Raw genomic sequence first — 26,601 nt, forward strand, 5'->3', positions numbered from 1 at the left:
CTGCATCAGCAAACACTGACAGTGAAAATGCAGCCTCTGCCAATGAAGGAGTGATGCTGTCCTCACAATCTCCCAAACAACCTAAGATATATTAAGAGAGATCTCTGCAATCAAAACAAAACACCAAGAAGAATTGTGCAGGCTTGTTACAGATATAACTAGTGCATCCACAATTTCCTCATCAAAAACTTGCATATTAACTCATTGCCTTAAGTTAAACTAGACCAAACTTCAGCATTTCATTCACACTGTTCATTGGTTCTTGTCTTACAAAAAAGCATTTTGTCAAACCATATGCAGTGTTTCTGAAGAAAAGAGTAAAATTCCAAACCATCAAATGAGAAATAACTGCACAAACAGGGAGTATCAGTAGCACTCTACACAGTAGTCTTAAAACAGTTTTAAAAAGCAACACATGTTGCATTTAATCAGGGTAAGTTTGGTACTAGTATCACTGCAAACAAGCTTCCACTGCAAGATTTACACCATGATCTGAACCCTCAATTTGCTAATATCAGAAATTTTCATGCTAAAATACAGCCCGATGAATCTGATTCTTGTATGACTCCAGGAGAATCACGTAGAATAGCTCTACATGTTAAAATAATAGTTCATCAACTACGATTTTTCCAAAATTGTTTCAATCCATGTTGCTCATAATGTGAAAAATACTTACTATGGAACAGCTGTTTAGCATTGACAGAGGAATGAAGGAGAAACAAAACATGCCACTGGAAGCAGCAAAACAGAAGGTCCATACTTGTTTTCTGAACCTCAGGCTCAATCAGACCTTAGTCCAGTAACAGCCAGTGAAACATCAAAAGCCAGATCTGGTTTCTACCACTGCAGCCATCAGAGAAGATAAATATACTGAACACAACCCACTACCTCCATGTTAGCCAGCACGAGTCACAAAGACTCAGCAATTGCTGTTCTCAGACAGAGGTTTTACAGGTTACCAAAACACTGCTGGTCAAACGCCTCAGTTTCATGAAAAAAATTACATTTATAAAACTGACCTAATATGATACAATAAATCAACTACTCCAGCTGTATCTCAAATACACATCAGCCCCTGCCCTCATGAAATGGCATGGCCTCAACCTGTGGAGCCCAGCTTGACAGTTACTGTCTTTGTGAAAGATTTTACTTTTTTTAACAGTATTGCTTTCTATATAGAAAACTTTAAGTACAAATATGGGTATTGAATACAACTCTAGCTATGGGTATGATTAGGTAAACTAAGTAAATAAAAAAATTAAATTCTTCACAAAACAACACATATAATAACAGTAAGTAAAATACTGAAGTGTTCCTCCCCTGAGATTTCAAACACTGCCCATGGAAATCAAATGTATGGTCATAAAAAAATTACAAAATCCTGAAAACTTTACCTACTAGACTTCAGTCTATCTAGAACTACCGACAATCATCCAGGTAGCTCTATTCCACACGTTTTGATTTAGAACATCTCAGTTTACCCTGTGATAAATATAAAAGCAGTTCAGCCATGAATGTTGCTTACACACACTTGAGAAGAACAAGTAATCTCTGTGGAACCTGCAGTGAATGCTAACAAAGCCAGAGATTTACATTTTGCGTCATAATTTGATCCAACTTCAAAACTGTTGCAAAAAACCATTACTTCATAGCAGAAATACTTACTCAAAACAGCAAACATTTATGAATACAGGCCAAATATCTGAATCCAGCATCATCTGTGAACACAGCCTGCATCAATGGTGTTGGAGAGCATATATTTTCTGCAGTCTATTAAATCAATATGCTTATTTATAAAAGTTTCAGATGTAGTATTAGGCTGTCTTTTGCTTCCAGCAATCTTAGCTGGAATCTTCCGACACTAACTGCATGGACCAACAAGGAGGAGACAAAAGGGATAATTCATTACGTAAGGAATAACCACAATTCTAAATCATCTTTTTATTCAGAAAAAAACTAATAAGTTAATAGATGTGACCTCCAACTAATGTACAAAAGATTGACAGAAAGAGGGGAACGTCCACAAAGGACAGGCCCAATAACCAACTTTCTTCCCTTCATTCAGCCTGCAACAGAAGTCTCAGAGAGCCCCATGCCATGGCACATCAAACCAAGCCCTATTTGTGTCCCTATAAATTCAGACTCTTGCAGCATTTACAAGCCTCAATACCATTTCTTCCCTACATATGCTACTGTACAGAGCCCACTCTTGAGTTCTGCTGTTACACTGAGTACCAATAGTACTCATTGGACTGCTCTAAATTTGGTCTCCAAACTGAAAACAAAGATGCATCACAAAAGACAGAATACCTTATTTCAAATAGTTTCTCACCACCAAGAACAACTACATCAATCAATCTTTAAAACCCATCAGCTGACAGTAAGGTATCTGCATCCTTACATTGGTTATAGCCCTACCAAGGCCAAGGGAAAGAGGCATCCTTTCCCAAGGGGAAGAGAGGCAACATTCTTCCCTTTGTTCTACCTCCTACATATCCTGGTCACATTTATGGGTCATACTGCTCATGATTTAGCTTTATTTTAAAGGCCCTTTGGTCCTCGTTGAAATGTTTATAAAATGCATGAACACTTCACCTGTCAATTTGATCCTTAAGTGGTATTTTGGCTTTGAAATGAACACAGCATCTACCAGTGAACCATCACTGAGAAAGAACCATATTAAATACATCTCTACCAAAACCCTAATAAGTACAGAATTTTTTCAGAGCACATAAGAAGTCACATAAAAACCCAGAAAACCAGCTTATTCTTTACATTACTTCAGTGCCCAAAATCATTCTTCATGCAAGCTCATTACCTAAAACTAATCACAGAACTACTAAAAATCCCAAACTATCACTTATGTAGTAGAATTTCAAATATTTGCTATTAGATTTTAACCCCACAAAGTAAATATACATGGAATAAATATTCAAAGAGCATAGAAAAATAACTGAACTAAATAATTTGAGTACATTTTATTTTTCCTGTATCACAATTTTCTCATATGCTCCTTTTCATGCTTATCATTTTGATCATCAAAATGTCTTAGTATTACAGAATGGTTTTATCTATCAACTTGGAAACAAAACAAACTAAATCATATCAGGATCTCAAGGAATGCATTGTCCTGAGTACCAAAACATGCCATTTCATAATAAAGTTGATACATTTTACCATAAAGCTTTTCTAATATTTTTCAGGATAATCTAGTAAAATGTAGTCATTTGAGTTTTATGAGATTTGACATCAAGATTAGGTTTATTTCCATGTTCTGCATACATTACTATCATCTATTTTTAAAAGCATTATAGAAACCAAATATTCTTAATTTTCTTTACACATGTGTGAGAGGGCATAAATTCAGTATTAACTGCTATTTGGTCAAACAAGATTTTGGAGAAAAGATCACATAGGTAGCAAATATAGCAGAGAAATGCACATAGAAGGAGGGTTAACCTGCTATTTTCCATAAAAATAACCATTAATTTACCACACCATTGGAACATTGAAAATAAATTATTTTGAAACGATAAAGGTATTTCAGAAGTTTCAAAAGCTTGGAACAACAATAAATATATTCTTTATCTATCATCAAAGTACACATATACACACAGACCCTCTGAGAATACAATATTCATTTTGCTGCAGAAGAACAGACATTGCATAACAATGAGATTTGCTAATGAAATCAGCCATCAACCTGGAATACATTTGTATTAAACCAAGACCTCAGTGTCATTTTCTTTTTACATCATTTGTTCTTTCTCTCATTTTTCGACCTTTCAAGTATCCTGTCCTCCTGGTTTCACTGCTTCAAGTACAGTAATACTGCAAAATATTTTAACACTGTATGTATAACATTTTATTTTACAAGATTTCTTTCTCTACTTACTGCTAAATGTAAATTTTAATTGCATAGCTTCTACCAGCATTGTTAATGTAGCCTTAAAAGAAAAATCAACGGGTACTATAGAAACAAAGGAGTTTGATTTCCTCTGTAAAACTGCAGGAACATCTAATAAAAACTGCCTGTCACCTGGAACAAACTACACTTTCATAGTTCAAGTTGCCTGTCCCTTAAAACAAGAATTTAACAGAACACCGTATTTTAGAAAAATACCCTCTCTATTTATCTAATGACTAAACAGGACAGAATTTAGCATCATGACATCAACACAAGTGTATTTGCTTTACCTGAACACGCAAGACCATGATGAAAAACGTAAACCAATCCAGCAGGTTCAGTGACAGTATGTTAAAGTATGCACTATACTTAAGAGGTACATAAAACACTTTAGTGAAAAAGAGAAGAATACAGAATGGAATTATTTATTCTACTACTCAGAAGAGACCATAAATATTTTTAAATTACAAAGGTATTTTAAAAGATGTTTTTCTCTCATTATACTAATATATTTTGGTTTTGCAGGTTATATGCTGCCTTATACTTCATAGATAAAATGCAACCTGTTTGCACCCCCAGCTCCAAAATATTAAACCTATGTTTTGAAAAATAACTATTCAAAACTACTGAAACTAGAATACGGCAAACGAATTTTTTCTGCTGTTCTCATTTTACAGATTTTTTTAAAATTTAATTAATACAAATAATACATTGTTACCATAAGATACTACCAAGTTAATATTATTGTTGATACGGTCCAAATTGATATGCTCTGATTGTTGATACCAAAACCTACTACAAAACAACAGGAATAAATGTTAGCTGATTTGTTTGGTAGGGTTGGCTCTTTTTGGCAGAAGTGCAGGAAGGAGGCAGGCGTCACACATCACACGGTGTTTTGTTTGGGTGGACATGGGTGTTTGCTTGTTTTTCTCCTTTCTTTTTTTTTTAATTAACACTAAAAAAACCTAACGCCATGAAAAAAAAGGGCAATTACTTACTTCAGTATACAAAAATTGCACACAACTCTCATGGAATAAATGGAAGTAATGTGTAATTTATTTTGTCTGGGGGATGTAAGGAAGCCATTCAGTCACTCTATCGTTACAACAGCCATCACAACATCAAAAAAATACAAAACGCATGAAAATCCACTGAAAAAAATAGGAGGAAAATTATTACATGTCAGAATATGCACTTAAGCATCCTTGAAGCCAGTTGTATCAAATGGTCTCTATACAGCCCAGGAAGAATTTCATCAAGATACTGGACATAATGAACTAGGCAAGTAACTGAAAGCACAAAAATTTCCATAAAGTGTCTTCGTATGTGCTCACTGCTAAGTGAATAAGCACCTATGTCATTAAGAACCTTTGAAAGCTAAAGGCATAAAATACATGGTGTTATTTTTTTCTTCCATTTTTCTCAGTTTTAAAGATATGTGGCTACAGGATACAAACATCCAGACATATGCCATATGAAGAGATCTTACTCTCATTCATGCATTGCCATGTCCTAATAAAAATGTATGAAGACTATCACACACTATCAAATATGCTTCTTTCAATTATGAAGCATTTGTCCTTCTGCAATGAAGCCATACACATTACATCTCAAAATGACTGAAGCTGAAGAGTGAGGAGGCACAATTAACATAAAAGCAAGGACTATATGACCCCCAGGCTCAGAAATAAAGAAGCTCTAATGCAACAACCTTGACCCTTGAAAGTGATAGGTCGTTTTCTTCTGTGATAAACAGTGATTGCTTTCTGAAACCCCAACAATTGTCAAGTAGGCTAAAGAGTATGGCTGGCAGATGACAGCTGTGAAAAGTTTGCACTTTTAACAATTAATTACTACTATGTAGTATAGATCAACTGTCCAATTGAGCATCTTCTTCAAGATCTTACAGACTCTTGAAGCCATATATTACAGCAACTGACATCACTGGTGTTATTAGGAATCAATCTAGTGGATATGGAACTTAAGAATATAGAAAATTACTAAACGATAGAGTCTTAATTCAAATGAGAAAGACAAGATATGCAAATGTGCTGTACATACAAAATATGATTCTGGTACTTTGCTGTTGACACTAGGTAATCATGCATATACCTTAAGCACATGACATAAAACTTGACAACTCACATAACTCGGCATAGAATTGCATAGGCATGGAACACAGAAACCAGTTATCCTACTAATAAAACACTTATTTTAGAAGTATACAAGAATACAGATGAAACATATCAACATCACACAGAATAAGATAACGCTAAAACATATTTGAATTTTTATCAATAATAAAAAACATGAACCCAGAAATTTATTTGTATTTATTCTCTCTGAAGAAGCTACTTCAGTATACAGTCTAAAATTCTGTATTTTGCTGCAATAAATCACAGATAGAGATGCTCAGAGTACGAACATATTCCAAGATTAACACTGTCCATTTTGTAGTGAGACTATTCATAAACATGCACACGTTCACATACAGAATATGCACATACACACATCCAGGTCACATCTCCAGGTTTTGCACTGTGCTGTACTCGTAGTCATGTATGCAGGGCTTGCTTAAACACTATTACTGGCACTTCAATGCAGAAACTGTAAGCATCCTTCAAAGCTTACTTTTAACACCTAGCAATAAAGCAGGCTTATGTTTTTTTCACAATGAAATACCACAAATTGTACTGAATTATAATGACTACTATTAATCTACTTTTAGGGAGTAAAACTGGAGGACAATTTATTAAAGCACAGGAGGAACTCCTGAACACTGGAAGGTCACAGGCTATGTGCTGAGCTGCTAAGCAAAAGTGTCTATGATGTTGCAGAGCTGCCATTTTTCTTCCTTGACAAAGCCTCCATCTGCCACAGCCATTTACAGCCTCAGAGTCAGAATATCAATGATTTCCAACCATTCTGCAAGTCTGCTTTCACCTTGACATCACCTCTGTAAAAAATCTAAAGCAGATGATATCTATAACCCTCAACTAGCTCTAAGCCCATGCTTTATTCAACTGATATGCATTTAAGATGTACTCTAATACACCACTTCTTTACTTCCTCTGAATTGTGCAAGAATATGAAAACTCCAAATCGTGCATCCTTTTCATTGTTATGCTTGCCCTAAAAAATTCACCGCAGAAAACGTAAGAAGAAAACCTTTGACTATTGACAAAACACATAAAAAATGAGTTAGAAAACATCTGTATTCACATAATGTACATGCACACCATCATAATTTACTTTATTGTTTCCCAAATTGACAAAACATGCCTGGTAAGATACTCACTACACAGAATAAACTATCACACCCTCACTGAAACACGTAGCAAAATTACATTCAGCTCATGATGTATACAAACTGATTTTTAAAAAAAACTCAGATCAGAGATGGGTCGGAAGAAGAAAGAGAATCTTGACTTACTGAAAGAATACCTAATGAATTAAGTGCTCAGACAAAACAGATTATACTTGGATTGATAAAACCAATCATACACACATATACACACACATACATATTGGTAAGCATTAATGCATATACTCCCACAAGCACAGGAATACATACGTTCTCTGTCAAGTAAGAGAATATACACTCCATCATCAGGCTCATTACAGCATGACTTTAATGAAGGCATTCAGTCAGGGTGTTGGTTTTTTTCTTTTTTTTTGTATTACTGTATTTTTATTTAATTTTTCCTAATAAAGAACTGTTATTCCAATTCCCATACATTTGCCTGAGAGCTCCTTAATTTCAAAATCATAATAATTTGGAGGGAGGGGATTTACACTGTCCAATTCAAGAGGCTCTGGCCTTTCTTAACAAACACCTGTCTTTGAAACCAAGACACATTCACAGACAGCAACTTTTGGAGTCTCGAAATGCAGATGAATGTCAGCACTTTAATTTTAAAATGGGCAAAGTTGCAGCTTGATTTTATACTGAACCTGGGCCACGGAAGAAACAATTTTGTATTACAAATATGTAGGTAATCATAATCACATACGATTGCATAGCCAGAATTTCAACTACTGTCATACAAGCCCTCAAGATGTTAAGTACACAGGAGCAAAATATTTGAACACTAGATGAAGCTTGCAAGTATCTTTATGAAGAAATTACTTCATAACACTTGTACATTTTTTCACAATCTCAACTTTTGAATAATCAAATGTAAAATTACTGATGGCTGTCTAGGTAAATAGCAAAAAAAAACCAAAACACATACAATACACCGCCCTCCTTGAACTCCTAGCCCTTACAAAGACCAGACTTTCTGGAGTTTCCCTGTGGTCAATTAGTCAAGTCCTATTAAAACAAGCCTTCTAGTTGAAACAGGGACACAAAACTCAAGATGAGCTACCCACAGAAAGTTCCTGAAGACTTCGATTGAAAATAGAAGGTGGCGACAATTTACATATGGAAAATTATCTTTTCAATAGTCAACCAGAAATGTCTTCTTAACCTGAACATCCAATTTCAGAGCTACTGTATATTAAGACTCTGAAATTTAGTAAGAAAAAGTATTTCTCATTTCCCATAAGTGGGCAAAGCTTTATTTTTAAATGTTAAGAACATTTCCTTCCATAAGAAAGCCAAAGCAAACAAAGTGAAAACTCTAATCTAATCACATGTACTTGGAAAGATTTCCGAACTTTTAAGCTTTTGAAGAAACTATTAACAACAAAACCACTTTCTTGTGCAAACGGAATGTTGCTGTTGCAAAGAGAAATCAGGTGGTCTAAACAACAACATGGCGATGCTATCAAAAACTGAATTTACATCTGAGCTCCTCCAGTTGTCATCTGTACCGTAAAGTTTAACAAACCACTTATTCCTCCTAATAGTGGATTTACAATACTAAAACAGAATCTGCCCCTCAGCAGACAACCATTATTAAATCTGGTTTGCAGCAGAAGCATTAACAGAGTTGGGATTAAGTCTTAGAGAAACTGTGTCAGTAAAGGGTTTTTGTGTTTTGTTTTGGTTTTTTAACTGCCTTTCTATTATAACGTACAACATAACAAATGTAGATTATTAGTTTAAAAGAAAACTATAATAAAAAATACATATGCCACACAGAAATATGCAGTTCGTTAATTCTTTCCCTGAAACTTTCAGTCCTTTTGTAATTTTAGTTATTTGATTTGTAATTTGTTTTACTCGATAAAGGCATCTAAATACATACAAGCAAGGATATACAAGTACTTACACACTAACCCTATTCGTAGGCAACATATAGCAATAAGCTACTTTCAATTTTTTAATAAGAAGATTTTCTAAAAGTAACTACATAGAAACAAGTAGAAAAAAAGGCACAATTGCCCTGTGTTTCATTTACATTAGATATAATTACTGCAAGCATATAAATACCGTTACAATCATATTATCTTTAGTTTCTTAGTCAATATTAATTGTAAGTATACTAAAGTGCAGATGTAATTAAATCTCCAGGTATTACACATGTATGAAGAAAGTAAATTTTCATGTTCTTTGGGGGACAGCCTGCTGTGGAAGCTGTTAAGTTTTTTCTAAGCTTGCTAAGTATGTATCCACCTACACTGTCAAAAAAAAACCCAAACTGCTACTTTTCAAATGTTATTACCACAAATTATGAACATCCTCCTTTTATAGCCTCGGAAAGATTCTGTTAAGAAGGGACCATAAATCCCGTGCATCCCACCCCCTCCATGGCAGGGACACCTCCCACTGTCCCAATGTCCAGCCTGGCCTTGGGCACTGCCAGGGATCCAGGGGCAGCCACAGCTGCTCTGGGCACCCTGTGCCAGCCCTGCCCACCCTGCCGGGGAACAATTCCTGCCCAAAATCCCACCTAATCCTGGGAAAGCCATTCCCTGTGTCCTGTCCCTCCCTGCCTTGTCCCCAGTCCCTCTCCAGCTCTCCTGGAGCCCCTTCAGGCCCTGCCAGGGGCTCTGAGCTCTCCCTGGATCCTTCCCTTCTCCAGGGGAACATTCCCAGCTCTCCCAGCCTGGCTCCAGAGCAGAGGTTCCAGTCCTTAAATCACTGTTGTTGTAGATCGCTGCTTTAGCAGCTCCACATCTTCTTTGTACTGTAGGCACCAGAATTGTTTTGGGGCAAATATAGAAACAGAGGTACCTTTTCCATAACCAAATGCACATTTCCAGGAATTCTCTGTGTCTTTTTGAATAGTTACACGATGTAAAAACGCAAATACAGCTATTTATCTAGATGCTTAAACTAACTTTTGATGAGAAAGGGAACAGTTGTGGAGAGGGAGCTACCGATACACTCAAATTGCCACAAAACCGCTTTTGTTAACCCGAGTTCACCAAATTGTTCTTCTTTCTTTCCTCCTCTGTAGAATGTGTTCCAACTTGTTATCAATAGTTCCTCATTAGCAGCACAGACTTAGTAAATTTCACTTCTGGTTCAATAATCCCGTTTTTTGTTAATTTTCTTTTATTCTGAGATAAAGAAGCTGCAAGTGATAAAGCAGATGATTTGATAAAAATAAAATAAAAACTGTTTGCCTAACTTGTTTCTGCAGGTCTTCTGGTTTTTTATTTAGGTGCAAACAGGCTATTATTTATCTACATTAAATTTCAAGTATGAAAAGGGGGTTTTTTGGCAATTTGCTTTCATATTTTAGAACCAGTAACATGAAATCTTTCACTGGTCTGACTCACACATTTTTTGTTGCTGTTTGCTTTCACAGTCCTAGCCCCCAACTCCAAGTAGGCCACTGAATACTCTGTTACTGTGAAAAGAAATTGGGTAGTTTTCAAAACCTGTTAAATCCCTACTTAAACTTTCTGTAGAACGCTTAATTTCTGAATCTTGTAACATTTTGCTCTTCTTTGCTCTTCTTTTTCCTCCCTCCACCCCCCTCCAAAAAAAATGGAAAAAAATTCTGTAAGTATAGATCTCACCTATGAGGATGTTTCTGCTCATCGCCACTCACCCAACACTACTATTCCTGTAATGGAAACATCTCTCAAAAGTTTGCCCTGTCATCACAATTTTTGTCAGAGACTTCTCTTCACAATTTCCTAACTTTTCTCCAGAACATTTTCTTCAGCCTTCTGCTGAGCTGATATTTTACTTTGAACTATTTTTTTATTATAACCATTAATAACTTGTTTAGTTACAACCATATAGAATTTTATTTTTAAGTATTATCTGCAGAACTTTCAAGTAGTGAGTCAACATTCTAAATTAGCTGTTTCCACAAATAAATTGGAACTGTTAGAATTCACCACTGCTGCCTTTTGTAACAAATAAAAGAGCCACGATTAGGAATTAAAAGAATTTTGTGTTTGGGGAGTAGAAATTAGTATCTGCAAGATCTTCCTACCTCAAATGGCATCACTTTAACATGAAAAATAAAAAATCATCCCACCAAACAAATAAACCAACCACCAACACCCCAACTGACAACATAGAAGGAATTATTACTTGCCACTTTTTCCCCAATCTTTTCAAGTTCTCCCTTCATTGACCTATTTGTTACAACTCCAGGCACACTGAAGTTCACATTTCCAAGCCATTGGATGCAAGCGTTATTATTTCTTCACAGCAAGGAGAGTATGTTCTGTAGGCTAAAGAACTGACTACTCACAAAAACGTCAGAGACGAAAAAGGAAACATTTTTTATTATTATTCAGAGTTTTGTTATTTTTCGTCTCTCAGAAAAAAATTAAATATGGTTGGACAAACATACAAAGAAACTTAACTGGCACACCGAGTTAGTACTAACAGCCAGCATCAAAATTAAGTTTATTGAAAGAAAGAGATCTACACCTAGCTATTGTTTCTGTTGAACTTTTAATGTCTACAAGAAAACTCATCAAAAAACATAAATCTTCCTATAAGTTCCTCCTGTTCTTCTGCAATTGCATATTAAAGGAAAGAAATTCATGCATGACAACTTGACCATTTATGCATTTTTCTCATTTTCCTGACTAAGGCACTCTTTTCTTCAGCATTCATCCTGATGGCTCCACAGAGTAACAATGGTCGGCTGCTGCCAGCAGCAGTTCTAGTTCCACGCTTGTAGATCCAGGAAAAACTGCCCCACGAGTAGGACTTGTAGATAATAGCTCCCAAAACATTAAGGAAGAAGGAGCCCTTGTAACACTTGAGTGTTCAGAAGTCAGGACAAATTCTTAACTCAAGCAATGCACCTATACTCTTAGTGGAATTGTATCTCCTTCCCAAATGAAAGGACTCTTTTTAAAACAAGATTTTACAAGTCAGAAACTTAGCAGGTTTAGCTTTTCAAATACAGGTAATGTTTAATACCAATTACATACTTCAGAATCCCTTTATCCCCTGCAAAATGGAAGCTGCTTCTAGAAAGTTTCTACATCCTTCCAGTCACTGGCAGCTGGGAAAAGTACCTCTCTCAGTACCTCCCAGCAAAAACCATTACCTCATTAACAAAAATACAACAGCGTTCAGCTTTTATTAAATGAAGGCTTTTTCACTAAAACTAGCTCAGGTTACAGAAGCTAGCAGCACACTACTGCAGTAGGAGGTTTCACAACAGCTGACTCGGCACTAAATATTAAATACTAGATAAAGCTTTCCTATTTCTGTTATTGCAAATTACTTAATGACTTCCCTAGTTCTACTTTTTAATTTTTTTAATGGTTCAGAATGATGCTTATGATTTTGAAATAGTAGGCTATCATACCTCCCACCCTTACCTGCTCTCCTATCACTGCTTGCTAAGCAACATGTTCACTAGAAAACTGCTCTTTTGAACTTGATCCCTCCTGTCTAACAGATCTGCTCTCTTCATATTAACCTATTCATTCTTTGAATTTAGCAGCTGCTGGTGGTGCTCTTGCCATTCCCATAAACACTGTATTAAGACACAGGCAGTAGCTTGTCACAGCTTTTTCCACATCAAACAAAGCACTTCTGAAACCCGAGCCTTTTAAATTTAATCTTACAAATTATTTTAACCAGCATGCAAAAATTACTGATTTAGGCTTTTCTTTCCTACTTGCAGTGCAAATTTCACCTCTAGTGACTGTAAAGTTACATCTGGGATGAGGGCCAGAAAGTCACTATTGAGACATAAGACTCCACTGTATCACCCAGTCTAGTAAAACAAGAAAACTCATGTTCATCATCTAGCAAAATATTACTTCTTCTCTGACTGTGCAAAATGCCTTCCGAAGTTGCTAAAACCAATTTTGGAATTAAACTCCCAGCACAAGCTCTCAGTTTTAAATATTCTGTAAACTGTACAACAGGCATCTAAACTAACACACTAAAGGTATATACTAAAATTACAAGCTATCAAATTTATATTTCAAGCCTGCATACAAAGTAATCTAGAAAGATGATAACAGTATTATGTTGTTAAAGACCTTCTCAACAACTAAACCTGGAGTCACAAAAATAATTCCACCCATGGACTAAGAATCCATAAGTTTTAGCTGAGGCTGCTGAAATCATGACCTGGATGAAGAATGTAGCACTAAGCCATTCAGTAAATATTTTCCTTTTCCTGTATGAGTCATGCTTCTCAGAGAACTATCAGAATGCTTACTGCTGCAGCTTACTTACTATGACCAGCGTGGTCAGTTCTGTGACACTGCTGTTCAGCCACCTGAAAACAGAAAACAACTGATGATCAACTGAGTCATCAAGTAACTTTTACAAGGACAAAGAAAGACACATAGAACAGAACACTGAAATTTATCCAAAAAAAGTACGTGAGGCATTTCCAGCACACCGAAAGCACTGCTTCTCACTGCCAGATATGAAGCCATTGCAAGAGGAACAGTTGAAGATAAATGTTATCTAGTAACACTTGATTCGTTTGCAACCATCTGTTTAAATACACACACCCATTTTACCGTAACTAAATTGTGACTGGTACAGTACAACATGTACCCCTTTGACAAACACAGTAAGCCAAAGGAATCTGTCAAAATGCAAAATAATTCCCAAAAACTAATGGAAAAAATCTCAATTTTTTTATAATGGAATCAGAGTTTCATTCCATTAGTGATGCTCTCTTAGCATGCAGATTTCAAATTCTCCTCATACTATGGAAATTCAAAAGCATCTGTGTGTCAGTACACAATCCACACATATTGCGCTGAAAATTTAAAATTCAAAATAATTTTCAACACTTGTTTGGATTGTTTACTTCCCAGATTCTTTTTCCCTGGGTAGATGATGCTTTTCTAAACACCTAGTTCACACATAGCGTATAGGACACAGAAAACAGCACAACAGATGCAACATTTCCATTTCAGAAAAATGTTACTTGCTCTAGTAGCAGAAATCCAAACCTGTTGGGGTTTTCCGATATTTTTTTTTCCACTTGTGTAAAGATTCAGCAAAAAAATTACAGCTTGGTACTTTAAAAATATCTTCTGTAAGACTGAACATGGACTTGCTTTACTAAGCTTAGAGGTGCTCTCCTTGGCTACACAGACAATTTTAACTAAGCAAATTGACATAATCTGCCTACATATCAAAATGCCAGAGTAAAATGGCATTTCAGGATTTTTCTTTGGGTTTGCCTTGATTGGAGCTTTTAGGATGAACACTTTTTAGAAAACAAATACATAGAAAAACAGGTATTTTTACCCTAGATCCTTTTCTACAGCATCACACTGCTAGGAGCATACAGCTCACCTATCTCAGTGGCACAGACAAGAAAGCACACTAATAAGTTTACACAAACAAAACTTTGAGCAAGAACTTCTTTAAGAGTTAGGCAAGCTAGCTCATTTAAATCTAGGTAGGCAGCTGCATCAACAGCAGCCGCGGGTTTTTTAATATAATCTTAAATTACAACCTGTAAATGTGTGGGCATTAACGCCAATTGCTTTTTTTGTTTGTTCTGGCCACCAATGTTAAGCTACACTCCCAGGCCTGCCAGGAAAGCAATAGGTATTTTTCTCTCTTGACGAAGGACAGCCAGGAACAAAACATTCCTCACAACAGCCAGCGGCAACATCATAAACCCATAAAGGAAAAGTATCACGTTTATTCTCCCAAGGGGAAATCTAGACATGGATATTCTCCTTCTCTACCCTACTGCCATACTCTGACACCAACAAGAAATCCCAACCTACTGGAACCAAAACAAGGGAGAACACAGAAGGTACCCCACGGTAATTACACCATTTAAACAATGGGAGCAAAACATTTGAGAGGGGAAGCTTTAAAAAGTATGCATTTTGCTACACTCTCAATCATTCTGCTGGCTCACTAGAGCCCAGAATTGTCTTCCTGAAAGCAGAAAATAAAGTCGTATTTCTTCTCTTATGTTGGAAACATAACACTTCCTGCATTAACTGAAGCTCAAAGCTCAAGTACTTGCTCTCAGCTAATATTCTGTACATATGTTCTACTTCTGACTACATACATTTCTGTGGCACTGCTAAGTTTGGGGTTTGAGATCAGTCTTGAAGCCACTGAAGAGTCCCCCAAAACCTGAACTTCGGGACAAAGGTTAGAGGTTCACAGCAGAGAGCAGTGAAAAAAGCTCTTCGGGCTCCTGCCTGCCATTTACCAAGAACGATACCCAGCTACTTAAGCACCAGCAGGCAGGGATACTGCATAGGGACAGCTTCCTCAGCCTTGAATCAAGTCATGAAATAGCTTTTAAAACAGGCTTTACTACGGCTCCCTGATTAAAAACATACAGACTGGGTTTGGCCCCAGTGTCCAATGTACAGAGTAAACAGATGCCCTAAATGGTAACCCAAGGTAAAACCCAATAGCAAAGATATTATTTGGCATGAACTGAAGGAAATCACACAACACCAACTGCTCCATACAGTAAAAAAATACCCTACAGCACCAAAGAACATAGTTTCAGACTAAATATTCTCTTTCTTGACATAATTGCGCACACACAAACATGAAAAGCTCATGATTTACCATTTAACTGTGCAATACTGGAAGTCCTTGAAACTAATTTCTTCTTCATTTCAGTATTCCCAGTTATTCTATTAAAGCCCTACAGAGAAGCATTTTTTCTGGTTAATTTTTTAGATGTTTTGAGAATCAATTATTAGAAAGTGTAAAACAAAATATCTTCAGACAGAAACAAAATTCTAATGCAATTTAAGAATAAAAGGCCAGAAACAGCCAACATTCCATACTCAGTAACAATGGAGAGAGGTGGAAGTTGAGTATTTCAAACCAAAACAAATTAACCAAACACCAAAAAACCCCAAGCTACCACACACAAAAAAACAACCCAAGCTGAGAGTGGTCAATGGGACACTTAACATGGACAAGAGTGATTTTGTTTATTTTCAAATTTCAATATTGACTATGCAACATTAATGTAACCTAATCAGGCTTCCCTGCATTATTTCATTACTGTGTAAAGACAAAGGAAGCTTCCTGTGCTTAATATTAGCATATAAATGGAGCTAATTAAGGTTTGACTTCACTGGGAAGACAGGATGAGGTGAATTCCCACCTTTGTTACTCTTATCACTTTGCAAGGTGGGTTTTTAAGCAAGACTAGAATAACTGGTTTACATTCTGGCAATGGCATCTTCTCATTTAAATCGAAAATTAGTGAAAGCACCGCAGAATGCAGCAAAATAAAGCAACGTTTTCATAAAGCTGTGATGGAAGTAATTTTCTCTCTGGATGGCAAGTAGCTTATTTCTCCAATGCAAACATACTACAAAAGATATGCCTGTCTTCTAAAAACTTACTGCCCTTTTTAATTGTATTGCAAATAAACACTAAAAGAACATTGTTTTCAGGTTACATTCTTCCTGGTTTTCATTAGTAATTCAGGACTTGTCTGCTCTGAAAGTTTACTGTGATGGGAAAGCTAATGAACTTGTAGCATTTATAAAAGGCTGAGAAAGTGAGATTAGGGACCTTTATTAATCTCTTTCGTACTTCTATTAATATCTGTAACCAGTAGTTCTTGAAAACCCTATAGAAAGAAGATTTAATAAAATGAGGGCCCTTATTCCCTTAAATTTACCTGAACGTTTGAAGCATTTCTCTATTTAAGACAAGATATGCCATTTTTGGTAGTTTTAAAAGGCTTAGCAGAAAAGTCACCAATACCTACTGAAGACTAGTACCTGACAATGCATTTATTGAAAACCGCTTCTACTGGAATAGTCAAGAGGAAGAGAGAAGTCATAGGCCTAAAATACAGTACAAGAAAAGTACTCTGATTTTAAAAACCACACACATATATTTTTATAGGGTTTTTTTAAAGACTTATCCCCTCTGGTGAACTAATGTTGGAGAACCAATCGTTCAAAAAATGGATTTAGAACGAAAGATCAGCCAAAAAAAAAATCTCAGAAAATGTTGAATCTGCTGAAGCAAAATTATCCCTTATCATTTTCAAAGCTGATAATTCAACAGGAGTTCAGTATGGCATCATCATATTTATGCATCAGTCAGTATGAAAAACATTTAAGTAACAGAAATCAATTGCTTTCTCTAAGACTGTGGGTTCTGGGTTTAATTTCATTTAAAAGATTTATGTAGTTGGGTTTTGCCTGCTTGCAATTCTCCCCCCGCCCCCTTCTTCAAATCAGTGAACCAGTACGGAAATAGCACAGAACTGAAAATTACCTCTGGATCAAACTGACTCCCTTCCCATCCCACAGCACACAATTCTTCTCATAATGGATCAAATACCGCCTTCAAATTTGGTTCCCTTCTCCAATCTTCACATTCTTCAGGTTTTCAGTCTAAAATTGCTCTTCATCAGCTTGACCCCATTTGCTCGAATCCTGCAATTTCCACGTTCTTCACACTTTTTTCCTGGGAGCTTGTGGACGAGGGGGCAGGACTATACAAGGAGGATGCAGGATTTAAATTTTGCTAAACTAAGGCAGTTTAAATTCTTTCAAATCCTTAAGTCTCTAGATTACCCTCAGAATCCCACTGAATGTTCTTTTCACCTATTTTAAATATAAGATTTTTGAATATGAATAATCCTTCTGGAACAAAAAGGAAATAAACTCTATTCCAGATGAGGCCCTGCGAGGACATTCCCAATGCAACGGTCATGTAAGAGAATCACTAAAGTCACTGCACAAAAGTCTCCCATCTAGAGACACGTTAACCTCAGCAACCCACTCCAGTATTGGCCCATAAAGACTCAGCTGTCACATGCTTCCCCCCTGTGCAGAACCCTTCCATGGATAAGCTCTTTACAGCTCTTGCTGCACCTTCCAAACAGAAACAATGCAACTGAGGGGGTGGGAAGTGGGGATCCACCAAAAAAAACCCCACACTAAAACATCTTCAATATGATCTAGCTACACTCCTTCTCATTTCTTCAAGATCTTCTAGTTTCTTCTAGTCATTTGCAATTGGACATTCCTCAGATTATTAAGTATTTGAAAGGAGAAACACAAGCATAACTTCTACTCCCCCCAAATGCCCTGTATTCTCACACTATTATTTTATCAGTCCTCAAAAAACTACCCACTCTTCACCTACATTAGATAAAATGCTAGAAGTGGCAGGAAAACTAAGGCCTCTACCCACATTTTAACTTTGTACAAATACAATGAAAGATAAGAAATGTTAATTCAGTTTCACTGTACTAAGAAATCATCTTTTAAGCAGCAAATGGGAGTTGTCCATTTTTATGACAAATGTCCTAAGTGCAAGAAGCCATATTTTAACGAGTATGGTAGCACTGCTTTACAGAAGCAGAAGCCACACAAACCCTTAGGTAAGTGCCTGACTCCACAGTGGGCAGACCACACCTCTCTGTTGAGGTATTCTGCTAGAACAGCGCACACAGGAACTACGAATTGGACCCAAAATGCCTGACTGAGGCTCAAACATAGTTTCCCTGTGGTTTTTTTATCCAAGTAATTTGATCTATGCAGCTGGAGACATGTCTCATATTCAATCCCTGTGTACAGAGATCCACTTACACAGAATTGCTTAGACTGGAAAAGCCCTCCAAGACCACTGAGACCAACTGTTCCCCCATGACTGCCAAGGCCACTGCTCACCCACGTCCTCAGGTGCCATACCCACATGGCTTTTAAAGGCCCTCAGGAATAGAGGACTCCATTACTGCCCTGAGTAGCCTGTTTCCAGGGCAGAAATTGCTCCTAATATCCAACCTAAGCCTTCCCTGGCACAAAACTGCACAACCTTATCAAAGTAAATACCTTCTAGACAGAGTCCTCTGAACTGTCGTATTTCTTTAAGTCTCCATTAATTTAAACTTGTTTGTTTGACCATTTTCAAATACCTTAAAAATATTATGAATTCTCATACTAAAATAATTGATCATTATTTGACCTCCAAATGCTGAAGAATCTCTGTATACACTGTGTGAAGAACAAAGACAGTCCTCATTTGAGCTTATTTCTCTTTCAGTGCAACAGACCACAAAAGTGTAACAATCAATTGGAGACTTTATTTAGTTCAGTAGTATTAAAAAACAAATATAAGTTTTAAGTCCTTTTAGCATTTTTCAAGTAAAGCAGGTCTGCAAGACATGCCACTTTTCTGCATAATTATCCTCACCTTAAAATAGATCAAGCGAAAAAGCAAGAAAGTTAAGAAAGCTGAGCTACGGGGGCTTATTCAAATTGTTGACCATTCTGTGCACCTGGACAAGGTGAGATTCTGACACTTGGCTACTCAGGAAAAAAAGTCACTGTGGAAGAAACAAAAGCTACATGGACTGTCAAAGCTCTGTCAGCACATCAGACACACTTATGCCACGAACCTTTCCACATCAGGATCTTTCACTGTTATGACGGCTGAAAGCAATGTCATCAACTATGGCATGGTCTACACCATAATTAGGTATTTTGATCAACATTCAAGACTTGTGAAAAAATGATCTTTTAGCAAAGCTTGCCCAAAAGTGCTGAAAGGCTTTTGCATGCTTTAATTAGTTTTCATCGACTCCCACATTCTACAGACAAGACAGAATTTTTCTCTGACTCAGCACTCGCAGGGATCAGCAAGCACACTTAGGACTAAAAAGCATGGGCATTCTACATAATCTCCCTGTGTGTCACTTCCATACATTTGAGAAACAAAATTTGTGTCAAGCCTATTCTCTAACAAGTGAGGACATGTTGGTTAACAACTCTATCATGCCAGTACAAAGTGAAGAAAGGAACATTGATGGTAAAAATTCAAAACTGCTCCTCTTCCTGTCGTCACCTTCGGAAGAAGATAAAAAAATGTGAAAACAATTTTTTCTTCTAGCAAAGTGCTAGAGCTAAAGAACAAGAGAAAGTCTGAGAATTACTGCACTGGCAGGACGTGATCCTCTCTTTGAAGACTGACTGCTGCCTTGAGACTGCATATTCGCTCTGCAATGGTGGAAGCTCTTGCAAGTAAGAGGGGAGCAGCAAGACATGGCTCCAGCATTCACACAGCTAGCTGCTCCAGTCTGCCAAAGAGACACAGTAATTGTTTTGCACAGTGTCCCAGTCACAGACAAAGCTTCACTGCATTGTACATTCAGAGAAGCCTAGACAGTATTATAAAATCAATAATCACACAGACACAAACATAGCTGGGGAAAAGACAGAGAAAGCAAGAATGAAAGAAATTAGATGAAGAAAACAAGAAAACAAAGCTATCAGAAAGTTTCAAAAGCCCTTTCTATAAAAATCAAAGATTAAGTTACTTAAGAACAAAAATGCAATGCAACCATAAAGTCTCACAGGAATTAAGTGAGACTATTAGGATGAAGATGATGATGAAGAGTACAAATAACTTTAAGTTCTTTGATATTTTGGAAATTCTCACCACTGATACAGGTACCTTTATTAGGCATGTGTTTAGTCACACAGACAGCACATAGTTGAGACATATCTAAAGTGTCAGTATGTCACTTTTATTAAGCCTCCCAGCACTGAAGTCTGATAACAAATTATTAGAAAAGGTGTGAAATACAGGCTTGATTCACAATTAGATTATATCAAGTACACAAGCTAATATAAGAGTCCTATTCTGAAAACTGTAACAAGAAGATAACTCTTTCCATGTAAAGATATTATTTCCAGGTCCTTAAAAAACAAAGTTTGATCTCCAAAACTTTGAGATGCTCTGATGTGACAAATTGTAAACATCTTGTATCTTCTCCAATAAAAGCAATTACCAGCTGCAAGCTAAAGCATTTCAACTAAATGAAACTGGAAATTAATTGGTTATCAAGCACAGCTACATTTAAACATTCTTTGTATCAGACCTCCTGTCTTTATACTTCCACATCAGTCACAAAAAGATTGCCCCAGCTATCTACAAAACCAATTAATCCATCTTGTAAAAATAAATTTTCAAAGATGTATGTGTGTATATATATGTATGTGTGTGTGTATATATTTATTTATATATATATATATAGAGAGAGAGAGAGAGGGACATCTTCCACTGCCCCAGGGTGCTCCAAGCCCCGTCCAACCTGGCCTTGGACACTTCCAGGGGCAGCTACAGCTCTCCAGGCACCCTGTGCCAGGGCCTCAGCACCCTCACAGTGAGGAATTCCTTCCCAATACCCTGTTCTAAACCTGCCCTACCAATCACCTGGCGTTTAGATCCTAAGACACCATGAGAGAAAAGACCCCCCATGTTGTGTGACACTAAAGAGTTAATTTAAATCTAATGCAGAAGAAGCATTAGAAACACAGGTACTGTTTACAGTTACTTGTAATTATTCTCTTGATGGACTATACGTACTTAAAAGAATTTTTCAAAGTAAGTACACAAGAAACCACATAACCTGAAGCAGGTAGGTTGTATTTCTATAAAGCAGAACTCACAAATTAAAATCTGGGGAAAAATAATCCTAAGTAATGTATGGGGAGGCTTATTTGGCAGAGAAGTACTGAAAGCCAAGAACATACCAATTTCCAAAAACAACTCAAAAAACTTAGATAATGCCAGGATCAAACCATTTACTACGTATCATTACTCATATTTTATAGATGCATCAGATAAAACAGGAACAGATTTAACAACTAAGAGCATTTTGGCAATAGAGATGGCTTTTACCTATAAACACATGTTAAGGAAAAACAATACTCTAGCGCAATTCTAACTCGCTCTTGCCCAGGATAGCAGTACCTTCCTTATGCACACGTGTAACACTTTTAGGCACTGGAATCATCTCACAGGGATCTACAATTACCATCTATCCACAAGCCAAGTCAACATAATACAATATTCAAACACACACCCCACTCCCTTTCAGCAGGGCAAACCCCTACAATTTTAGGCTCTTGCTCTTTCTTCCAAGACAACAACCAGGCTCCTGCATTGGCAGCTGTCATACAAATAAGAGTAACACTTACTTCACATACCACATAGTCCTTAGACAGTAACACCACATTCCCTCTTCTGCATTTCCTAATGCATACTCCTCCACTCTGCTCTTGAGAGCCACAGTCTGATTTCATGCTCTGACAGAAGAGGCACATATTCGAATCTGACTATCACAGCCTTGTACTGAAAGATGTCAATAATAAATATCTAGTAATATAACTAGCATAATACATAAGGAAAATAGATCAGGATTCAAAGCTGTGATAATAAAATACTTCATATCTCATTCAAGTATCTTCATTTTACAGTGGTTAGTAAGAGACTTTATTTACATTAAAAAAATTTTAGTCATCACTTTCAGTTTACATAACCACTGCATCTAGATCAGAACACTGCTCTTATTAATCACAATAGAAATTACAAGCTAAAGAATCATAAGGTATGTTTCCTAGTTACATGCCTAGTACTAGGCAGCATTACTTTTCAAAACAACCACTAAAAGTGAAAAAATGAGGGACTTTATTACACACAGGGGTTTGTTGGGGGTTTTCTGTTTGTTTTCTAACATTTGTTCAATTTAAGTTAAATGCCTTACAAAAAGAAGGCAGTGCAGTTGATAAGCTAACTTTAGTACTGCAAAGACTAAAGAGAAACACGGGTTTTCTTAATTTCAAAAATCACAGTAATATTTATATATAGTGGTATCTATATATACACACACACACTTTATGTCTTCCTACTTGCAGAAATGTTATTAAAAGGTGGAATTGCAACCATTAAAAAAGAAATTAGTCAACAGATTTTATCAAATTAATACAATAACTTTAATATATTACTCCTCTGGAACAACAAAAGGCTTTAAATTGGTCCATGTGCAAATAATCATATCAAAGGCAATAAAAAAAGCCTGTATCACAAAAAAAAAATCCCAACAGTACTAATGGACATTTACTGTTGCTTATCCCTAAATCATCAGGGCATGACATGAGCCACCTACCAGGCATATATACTTGATTTATCAGATCAGACGGTAAGTACACAAGTGTTACCTGAAAAAAAAAAAAAAAAAAAAAAAAAAGTCCACACCAGCGGTAAAGTCTATTCCACAGACTTCTCTAAATACAGAGTCCCGCTACAGAAGGTTCATTTCCCTGAAACTAAAAGACAAAGCAAATCCTGCAACAGAGACGACCACTAAAAATTCTGGAATAGAGAAGTTATGTTGCTCCCTGCTAGCATGCAAAATACAGTTGACAGAATGGAGCTACACACACAAATACTGTGTATTTTATTTAGGCACAGATAAATTTGAATGGAAATAATTGTTGGTTTTCAGGGAAAAATCAAAGGAGCAAATTTTACTAAGAGAAAAAAAATCAACCCTTCTCCCTCTCTCCTCAGATTTTGGGTAAGGGAGAATTTGACAGTGTAAATATATTAAGTAATCCATCAAAGTTACAACTGAAGAACTTCCTACTAAGCTTATAATAAAACAATTTTTTAAAAACAACTCTTTTTATTATTCTGAGGAAAAGCAGCAAAGAGAATGGAAGTTTAACCTGTAATACTCTGTGTTCCCTGTGCTCACACAGTTCAGCATGAAGTTACTAAAAACACCTGTGCCAACATTCTCTCCTAACACGATATAACAGCAGCACAAAAAACCAATTCTGTACGTTACATTTTTGTTGTTCTCTTTCAGGCACACGTTTATCAAGTCCTCCTGTCTCGGGACATGGTGCATTAAATGTCAAAACAGTATAAACTAAACTTTTTGTTGTTTTGTAATTTTTATCTTTTTAAAGATCACACTGGATAGCCTGCAACTTAATCCTAGCACATTTTATTTTCAATGAATCTTCAAGACCCCAGAATTTTAGAGTCTTAATTCAAGACTGTAGCAATATTCTACACTTCTGGTCAAAACTCTTGACTCTGCATGTTCTTATGCAGTATCATCTCACTTAGTATCATTTTGACACTAAGGAAGTTTAAACAGTTCACCAAAACATCCTAAAATACAGACCAAATGACACACAATCACAGGGTGGCTGAGACTGAAAGGGAGCCCATCTTGTCAAAGCCTTTGCTCAAGCAGTCACTTAGAATCAGTTGCCCGGGACTGGATCCAGATGACTTTGGAGTATCCCCCAGGGTGAAGACTTTGCAACCTCTCAGGACAATGCATGTCAGCGCACAGCCATCCTCACAAACAAAAAGTTTCCTGACGTTTGGGGGGATCCTCACAGAAGGGCTCAGTTTGACAGAGACAGCAGTGGCTCATGCGGTTGTGCCTCCCTGTCATCCCAGAGCACATGGCATGGACCTCCCTGTGCTTCTGTCTGTGCCCATCCCTGTCCTGACCCACTGGAAAGAGCCTGGTTCAGTCCTCTTTGCAGCTTTCAGGCACGTATTTATAAACACTGATGAGATTCCCCTGAACCTTTTCTCTGGGCTGAGGAGTTCAAGCTCTCTCAGCCTTTTCTTACAGGTGAGATGCTCCAGCCCCTTCAACTCCTTAAAGGACTACAGACCACTGATCATTTGTCCTCTTTCTTTATAACTCAGAAAAAAAACCCAAAACACAGAACAGCAAAACAAGCAACAGGCAAGTGGAAAATTAATCGCCCCGAGTCCACACACTTTTAAAAATACAACTTCTGATTATTTTATTGCTTTTTATATGTAAAATAGTCTATTACAAGAAAAAAAAACAGTAAAAAAGGAAGTCAGATGTCTTGTTTAAGAAACTAAGCTTCTCTTCAAGTCCTGTAGAAATTGTAGTCTTTCACTTTTGCTGTTCAAAATTAGTTAAATTTGTAATTGTCTAATGGCACCTCACTTCTGTTCGATGAGTGAAAACATACCAAAACCTTTTTTTCAGCAATTTTATGACAACTTATTTTCTAGCATCCATAGAAGCTAAAAACTGCCACATGCACGAACCAGTATGATTTATACTATAAGAAAAGCAGCTATCTATGCAGGCTTTTAAATATCTGGCAAACAAGACTGACTCGTGTTAGTCTCATTTACAATTTACAGGATGGCAGTGAATCTACTACCTCACTGAAATCCAGTCCACAATATACGGAAGAGGGTGGAGGGGGCGGGAGGTGGAGGAGGGCAGACACCTCACTTGCCTTAGAAAATAGATATGACTACATTTTTTTAAAACCTTTTATTTTTCACTTACATTTGACTATATAAAACAGCAAGTCCTGCTTTTATTAATTAAACAGCAATCAGCTGCCTGTAAGCCATCCATGTGACACATGCATACAATCCATTTCACGGAGCAGGGGTAAGATACAGACTTTGATGCTGAAAAACCCTCAACTAACATGAAAGCTCTGGAAAACTGTATACTATTATGTGCAAGCATTTCATAAATACAAATGTTTGTTCTCTCATGTAATGCTGGACTGGAAAGATAACAAGTCAGCACGACTTGTGCTAGACTATCTGCCCTCAATAAGAAATACTGCAACATGGGAATGATTCTAAAGTATTTTCACCAACAGAAATTACTGGATTACTTACTGCTTATAGTTACAGATGTAAACATCATTCTAGTCGCACTACTTAAAAAGTGGACAACATTTTCTAATTGAAATCATATTGAATTTATTGCGAGAACAAAATTTTGATCCAAAAAAGGTAAAATTTAGTATCCATTATCTGAATTCTACTGTGCATAAAATCCAGGTACATGGTACCATGCAAAAGCTTTTTACTACACATCTCCTCGTGCTACTTTTGAGGTGGATGAAAAAATTCTCCTGTGAGCAGTGAAGGTCCTCTGTATTTTCCTACTGCCATAAACCAGACCCTATGAGGAAATACAAGTCCACCTCAACAACCCACTTGGCAAGGACAGTGCTGCCCGACAGCATATATATATATGTCTGACAGTGGGCACACACTGCGGAATGCATACAACTGCTTGGGGTATTGGTGAAGTAACACTAACACTGCCCTGCCATTCCTCAGCTGGCCGGTCTAATCTGTGCATCTTCTTCAATACAGTGACTAATTTTCAGAAAATTGTAGAACTTTATTGTTGAATGTCTAACCTACTTTCAGTTATGGCTTAAAATAAATGACAAACAGAAGTTACAGCATAGAATGAACAGGCACATGAACAAACAAGTGAGCACAAAGCACAGTCATAAAATTTTACATGTTGACAACAGGAAAAGAGGCACATAAAGCAAAAAAAAAAATAACTCAGCTTTATAAAGAGATCCCACTTACATGCATTTCAAATGCCTCTTGGAACACGTAACACACATCATTCCTTAAGATAACTGCTTATGTATTTATTTTTAACACATTGCAAGGTATAAAAGTTACAACAATTATAAAAATTAAGCATTTAGAGGCCAAGAAATCTTTAAAAAGGGATTGCCCATGC

General features: G+C 36.7%; 1 protein-coding gene across 16 annotated transcripts in view; it reads right to left on the minus strand.

Moving 5' to 3' along the window:
- The window catches only part of BAZ2B (bromodomain adjacent to zinc finger domain 2B), a 110,022-nt gene that overhangs the window by 72,831 nt on the left and 10,590 nt on the right, over positions 1–26,601 (minus strand). For 11 of the 16 annotated variants that reach the window (XM_088168490.1, XM_088168489.1, XM_088168481.1 and 8 more), the window contains exon 1: positions 13,479–13,516. The exons of 4 other annotated variants lie outside the window; for them this stretch is intronic. The gene's annotated coding sequence lies outside the window, so the exon portion shown is untranslated. Of the gene's footprint in view, positions 1–13,478; positions 13,522–26,601 lie in introns of those variants that run through there. One more of the 16 variants, XM_088168484.1, reaches the window with a different exon arrangement.

The sequence above is a fragment of the Sturnus vulgaris genome, chromosome 7 (assembly GCF_052056855.1).
Source record: "Sturnus vulgaris isolate bStuVul1 chromosome 7, bStuVul1.hap1, whole genome shotgun sequence".
Lineage (NCBI taxonomy): Eukaryota > Metazoa > Chordata > Aves > Passeriformes > Sturnidae > Sturnus > Sturnus vulgaris.